A 7,959-nucleotide genomic window follows, 5' to 3' on the forward strand; every position below is an offset into this window, starting at 1 on the left:
TACCAATTGATTAGTTTTTTGATAAATAAAACATTTTCAATCGCATTATATGAGTTTAAATGTACTAAAAATTTTAAAAGCCAAAAAACGCTTTCAGCACAGCAGGCTCAGAACTTTTTTTTAGCAAAAATCAAGTAAATTTTATTACCACCTTCTTTTGAGATCCTTCAATAAAAAATTATAATTTTTTCGGACTTGATTTTTGGAACATATTTATCTTCTACCGGTATACTGCGTTAAAAAAAAAATTCATAACTCCTCATAATTTTATTCAACATTAATATAACAGTTGGGAAGCTAAATTTCCACTCTTCCAATCCATGTCAATGACTTCTAGATTTTATTCTTTTATAATGGAGAAAAAATAAATTTAAAATAAAGAAAATCGTTTTTTAATTTTAATTCTATATCATCGGTTCTAATTTGCTTAAAGAGGTTCTAGTTTGTACTAATTCGTGCAGTTTAGATTGGTGGAGTCGTATTGAAGTAATTGCATTTTTTGTAATTTTCGAAAAAAAAAATCTAAGAGAAAAAATGTTGAAAAAAAAATTATATTTTTTGATTACTATGAATATTCACATAAAACGGTTTTTTGAGATGAGAAACTCAAACAACAATCAACAACAATAAAACAAAAACTAAAACATTACTATAACAGTTGGAAAGCTGAATTTCCAGTCTTCTAATCTAGGAAAAATTTGAAGAAAAAATTATTTTTCGATTACTATGAATGTTCATATATAACGGTTTTTTGAGTTGAGAAAAACGAATATCAACTTTATTTCTCCCTCAAAAAATATTTCATCCCAGTTTCCAAGACCTGGTCGGTCTGAATTATTATTTCCATACTGTACTCTTATACATCATAGTGGGGCAGTAACATACCATTCAATTTATTTTATGATCTGGAATAAAAAAAAATTGTTTTCAATTGTATTAAATGATTTTAAATGTGTACAGAATAAAAGGAAAAAAGAGTTGTAAAGCAGATCAAAGAAATATTCTTTATGAAAAAAAGTCAGATTCGTTTTCAGCACTTTTAAAAAGTTTTAAACAGGAACTTTCAAGGAAAAAAATTACACTTTAAAGGTTCAGTAAAAATAAAAAATATATTTACTATATATCTCTGATGTGGGAACACAGTTGAAACAATCTATAAATTTTTTTATTTTATGAAATATAATTTTCATTTTTCTTTTATAACACAATGCATTACTTATTGTAAATAATTTTAGTTTTGGTATAGTTTTTTTTTTTTTTTTTTTTTTCCTTTTTCAATCAACCACTCTTCCACGGACAACTCAAAAAATGGCATTTTAACAATAAAAAATTATTAAACTTCCGTCTCCTTCTGTGGGCTCTCTTATAATTTTGGTATCAAGTATAACTTTTTTTTAATATATGTATATATCACTTATATTGTATAGTAATATATTTAAATAAATCAACCTTTTTTTTTTTTAATAGTAATCATGAAAGAGAATGTAATAAAAGCAAAAATAATAGTTATGCTCATACCATTTGTCACCTCATTACTCTACTCGAACTTCCATCTCTCAGCACTAAGTAATGTTAGCATTTACGGTTAGAACTGTTTACAATAAGTTATGCATGGGCAGACAGTGCAGTAAACAATCAATGAGTCTAAACTAAACAGGTAGTGGAAAAATTGATTAAAGAGCAGTCCCCAAGGTAAAAGTTTATTGTTTAGTAAACAAATAGTTACGATCGACAACAACCTGTGACTTCTTATATAATATTACCTAATAATACTTTTTAATTTACATAGGTTTATGCTAAGAATAACAATAATGTATATCGGTAATTCTCACGGAAAGAGACAATTCTGAGTTAATTTTCTGAAAGGTTAAAGTAATGAGGCTGAAAAAAAAAAATGGGACTCTCCTAAATACTCCCTTAAATACTCCAATTGAAATTCAATGTTCACTGAAACAATAAATATTGTATTTATAAAAAAAATAATAATAAATAAATAACAAAAAACTAAGATAGGGTCATGCGTTTGTCTTGTATTTCTTCGGATAGGTTTGGAAAATACATCTAGTTAAAAAAAAAAAAAAAAAGGATAATAAATCAGGCGTTCCATCGTAAACATGGTAACTGCAATTTTCCATGGATTGCAGTTTTTGGCATTATCAGTTTTTTAAATAAATTTTTGAAAGAATATTTAGAAAATTTGCTTTCATGAGAAAATAATGTTGATATTAAGTTATGGAAAGTAACTAACTACTGATTGATGGTGAAATATTGCAATTAACAAACAATTCGACATAGTAAAAGTTTTCATTTCTAGAGTTACCATTTTTTTCGATCGAACGCCTCAAATATTTTGCATTCAAAAGTTTAAAGTTAAATAATTTTTTTTTAATTTAAATTGGGAACAGGCCGAAACCTTATATTAATTATACAATTTACTTTCAAATAACAATCATAATCTTAATTTTAACATTTTGAATCAACCATTCATGTACCTGCGAAATTTACAGTAGAAGACAGGTTCATGACGGACAGGACCGTGACGAAACTAAGTTATTTCTAAAATATGCTCTCTTATTGAAAAAACAATACCAATTTTTTTTTTGTAAATAGAAATTATTTCGCACATGGTACAAGTATTGAGAAATTTAAAAAAATATATTTTTTAAAAGTTTCATGAAGTTATAATATTTTTAGGTGTTCTTCAATTAAGAAAAAATCAGTTGCGCGCATCACATAACTTCCACTTACCACTTCACTTTGAGTTGAAAGTAATCCTCGCTTGTCTAAGAATTGATAATTTATATTATTCACTGTGGGGATATTTCCCCGTACAAATTTTCAAAATGAACCTTTCAGTTCACATAATGACTAAATCCAATTTTAACAGAAATAATAAAATATAAATAAATACAATTAAATATATGTTGGTAAAGTGAAATAAAAAAAATGATCTTTTAATGACTATGTCGACATGACATCAGTTAACAGAATGAGCGGGGAAACTACAAATTCGCCCACTTAATCACACTCGTATTGGAGCAGATCTTTTGTTAATACGCTCATCGTCATTCTACATTGCCTTCCATCACATTCATTCATGTTCTTAAATATTATATTTTTTTAAATAAGCTTATAATACTACTCTTAAGTCTTTTAGTACTATCCGAAAATAGTGTTTTACCTGGTAAAAATATTTTTCCTCTTATCTTGTTAAGTTAGTAATCAAATCATTTTATAGCTTATATTTGTCCGTTTTACACTACTAATAAAAATAAAAAGTGGTTAATTATTTCGAAATAACAAAATCAAAAGAACTTTGAAGGAAGATTTTTTAAATATTCATTAATTAAGCTCTAACATACTATTCCCATGATGATAATGCATAGCTAAAGTTAAAGACCCTTTAATTTTACATCGGCATGGTGAGTTTCATCAAAATCGTTTGTGCCATTGAAACTTAATCGAAAAGAAAAGAAAATCGATTCAATAAAGTTACTTTCACATCGCGGACACACATTCGACTTAAATAAGTAATTTCAGTTATGTACGACTTTTAGTCTTTTAGCAAGGCTATTCACACTCACACAGACCATTTTGCGAGATTTGTTTATTTGGTTTATGGGACCTCAAAATGTGTATTTCCGTCAAAAACTCGATTTTGAAATTTTGCACAATCGTAATAATTTTCATTACTATATAATCCGCATATACGTAAGTGAATGTAAAAAAGAATCAGTACATTTAAAACTATCTTTTTTTTTAATAGATGGACTTTTTTTTTTTGGTTAGGTTAATTAAATAATAATCAAAATAGGGACACTTAAACAATAAATAAAAAGTAAACAATTTTAACAGTACTTAACTAAAATTAGAAAATTGTTCAAAGAAATTTCCGTAGTGATTAAACCACCTAGCGCGATCTAGCGGTGCTCAACCACATCGCTACAACGTATTCTTGGAGTCTACAGAATATTATAATTATGGCAAAGCATTTGTTAAATATAAAGCAATAAAATTTTGTAAAGATTATAAATATGGACAAGCATAATATATAAGTATATAAGACAATAGATAAATACAAGGGCGTACCCAGCGAAGGGTTGAAGAGGGCAGCTGCCGCCCCCCCCCCTTCTAGAAGAGACAAAAATTATTAATTTAATAAAAAATATTTTTTTTCAATAAAATACTAATTGTAATAGTTAATAAAGCACTAAGAAATTATTTAAAGTTTTGGTTTCATTTCCTTTTCCATGATAAAATTTAACAACCTGATATGGCTTGCCCCACTCCCCTCATCTCCCTACGATTGACTATGATTTGCCCCTCTAGTTTTGATCCTTGGTATAAGTATGTGACACGAACCGTATAACATAGTACAGATTATTCTTTACCAAGATGACATTGAGGATTCTTTGCGAAACCATGTACTATATCTAAAGTGTTTATTTTGCATAATGAAGCAAATGATGGTATACAATTTTGGATGTAATTATTTGCCCGGTACATAGTATACATATTATATTTTTAAGAATCATAAGATATAATGTTAAGATGGAGGACTCGACGTTATCACTTACACAAGTGGAACTGTAATGAGCCTCATGGGGAACATTAAAAGCGGCTGATAAATGTTAGGTAAGCATTTCCTCGCGATACGAACCATCATAAGTCAAGTTATCGCCATATTGAAACCTTTTAAAAAGAAGAAAATAAAGTGGAATTTATTGTAAATCAAATAAAACCTTTTTTATTGGAAGTGATATAAAACAAAAAATTATTTTAGATATATTCTATACACCCTTGCATAAAATAAATAAAATAATAATGTATAAATAAATTTATATTATATAAATTTAAATAGCTGGTATATCCACTCGTTGGTCTTACCTTACCACCTTGCCTGCTAAGACTAATACATTTCTTTTCTGTATCTTCCCTTAACATTGGGCCGGATGAAATATTGTTTTTGTCATTTTCACTTACCTAAACAAAAAGATATCGCCATCGTGTAAATTTCAAATCTGGGTTTTCAAAAAGCCAAGTATAAATAACTTCAACGCTGCAGTGGCACTGATTAGATTCCAACATGGGTGGATTACTTTTATTTCGTAGTGAACCCAAACAACTCCACAGACCCACACTGGATAGAACAGGATGGTTACCTAAAGGATATTAGGTGGTAAAAAAACATGTGGGTGTGTGTGTGTGAATAGCTAAGCCCAGAAACGAAAAGTCATACAAAACTGAATTACATATTAAAGGTAAGCTTATTACATTATCTTTTTCAATAAATTTAACTTCTCTGAAGGGATATCTTATATTAGAGGTACTTAGTTTAACAAGTTAAAGCGAGTTACATGGAAAAAGCTGTGTTAAATGGAGAAATATTTCATTCTTTTAGCATGTTAAAACGATATAACATGGTTGAGGGTCTATTACTAGGTCTGTTAAATGGAGAATGACGTGTCGCAACAAACCAGCGTAGCTCGTTACTGTTTGTGGTCGTATTAAGTTACTTGCTCCTAGTTTGTGTTTTGATAGTGTATTAGTTTTGATTTCGATGTTTTTAAAATTAATAAAGCAATGGATGACAATAATAATAATGTAATGACAGTTCTCAATTACCTCATCTTGACTCTCTTCCTCACAAGTTAGAAGATCACCAAGACATTCAGTAGACAAACTTTCACACAACTTCCACTTTTCACTCAATTCAGAGATGATGTAATAAATTACTTTAATAAAAACTTAGAAGTAAACAATAGCAAGAAGTTTTGGAAGGAAAGGTAATAAAATAAGTTACTCAGAAAATCTACCAGGAGGTCTTGAGTTTAATATTTTACATGACTTTAAATTGGGCTGCTCACAATCCTATACTAATTACATTTAACATAGTAAACGTTTTACATTTAACACATCATGAATACTATATATTATGGATATATACATAATATTATCGATTCTAGACTTTTTTGCCACTATCTGGAGAACGATTTTGAATAAATCTATGTATGAGCCGGTGAGAGCAAAAATGTTGTAAGTCATTTTGTTCTCATAAAAATTAGTTTTAATAAACAAGACAAATAAAAAATGAATTAATTTATAAGTTAACTAACTGCAAATCTAGTCAAAATTTTGATATGCTTGCGACCGATTAGTTTTAACAGAAAATATGTTATGCCTTTCAAAACACTTTATAGCACTTCTCTTAAAGTTTAAAATAACATAAATCTTCACAATTGACTTACACCACTTACGCATCGAACGTTTCATGTCAAATATACATTTAAAAGGTCTCTCGTATCAGCTAAGTGTTATCCTCAATGAAATAGTCTGACGGAATTAAATGCCGGGTTTTTCAAAATAAGGTAATTTAAATATCCGTATCTCATAATTATAATACTTCATTTATTCTGGGACGAGTCCCTTTAGAATAATACAGAGAAATCAATAGATGAGGCCTGAGGAGCCACAGAAATACTTAAACAAAATATACAAAGAAATATAAACAGTCATTATAAAAAAATAATTATAGGTTACTTTCTCACTTTTATAAGTTGAACAAAAAAAAAAAAAAAAAAAAAGAAAAGAAAACGATGTAAAAATAATTAAGAATGATATAATAGTTTACATACATATTTACAATTATATTAATTTATAATTTTATGGGGTCTGAATGGATAGGAAATGATGATGATCATACTGCTATTTATTTATTTTTAAAGATAATATAATTACCTTTCAGACGGATGTCCAGGGAGATATTTATGTTATTTTCAAATCATTAGAAACAAATAATAAATAATGAACAGGCTTTCATGAGACCCCGACATACTTTAAAAACACGGGTACAACGTTCATTCCCCCTACCTTTGCTAATACTCATTAGATGATATTGTTTATCAAAATAATTTAACTACCGTTTAAAAGAACATTTACAATTTATCACTAATTGAGAAACTTGTATTTAGTGTGTAGACTGGTATTGATTGTAAAAGCAAAATGTGGGGGAAAAAATGTTTTCTTTCTATTTTATTATATCATATAAAAATATGTAATTTATATATGTCCGATCACGGATTGATTAGTATGCTGTGTAATGTAGCAATCCGATGTATTTGGCCAGCATGGATGAATAAAGCATTTCTTTCTCTTCTCTTTATAACGAGTATATTTTTAGTGGATTTAATTTTTCGTAAAACATGAGATATTTCCTTGACTACTACACTAAGCTCAAGTTAGCAAATAGTTATTGGCACAGTTAGACTGTAACTTAATTTGATCCCTCAATCTATTTTGTTAGAACCTTAAATCAGTGAACTTAAAGAATTCGGGTCCCTGTAAATTTTCAGTAGTTATTGTGGAAAGTAAGTTATCAAACTCAATATTTATGTTATTTTCAAATCATTAGAAACAAATAATAAATAATGAACAGGCTTTCATGAGAGCCCGACATACTTTAAAAATACTGGTACAACGTTCATTCGCCCTACCTTTGCTAATACTCATTAGATGATTTTGTTTATCAAAATAATTTAACTACCGTTTAAAAGAACATTTACAATTTATCACTAAATGTATAATTTTTGAAAACTGAGCTAACAAATCTTTCTTCTTTATTTTTCCCAAGCTTCGGTGTGAAAATAATAATAATAAAATATATAATATGGTAATAATAAAAACAGTCTGAATATCACAGTTGTTGTATTGCGGGTACTGTATAACTCCAGCTCCGTGCCAATTTCTGTCATATTATAGAAAATTTTGAGTATAGAAGGTATTGTAACATAAAACAATATAGGAAGATTATTGATTGACCGTGTGTATAGATGAATGGAATATATGGAATAGGTCCGGGTGCGGTAAAAAAAAACTCAAATAGTAGAATTATACTATTTTATTAAGCCAACGTTTCGCCCCACGTTGCAGGGCTTCGCCAGGGCTGTTTTGACGGCAGTC

At 28.5% G+C, this 7,959-nt stretch overlaps 2 protein-coding genes across 2 annotated transcripts in view; one reads left to right on the forward strand and one right to left on the reverse strand.

Annotated features, from left to right (window-relative positions):
• Orct (Organic cation transporter) overlaps window positions 1-7,959 on the reverse strand; it is a 130,663-nt gene that overhangs the window by 119,672 nt on the left and 3,032 nt on the right. The gene's annotated exons all lie outside the window — the stretch shown is intronic.
• The window catches only part of Dap160 (dynamin associated protein 160), a 110,260-nt gene that overhangs the window by 973 nt on the left and 101,328 nt on the right, over window positions 1-7,959 (forward strand). The gene's annotated exons all lie outside the window — the stretch shown is intronic.

The sequence above is a fragment of the Halyomorpha halys genome, unplaced genomic scaffold (assembly GCF_000696795.3).
Source record: "Halyomorpha halys isolate HHAL.00 unplaced genomic scaffold, Hhal_1.1 Scaffold270.1, whole genome shotgun sequence".
NCBI lineage: Eukaryota > Metazoa > Arthropoda > Insecta > Hemiptera > Pentatomidae > Halyomorpha > Halyomorpha halys.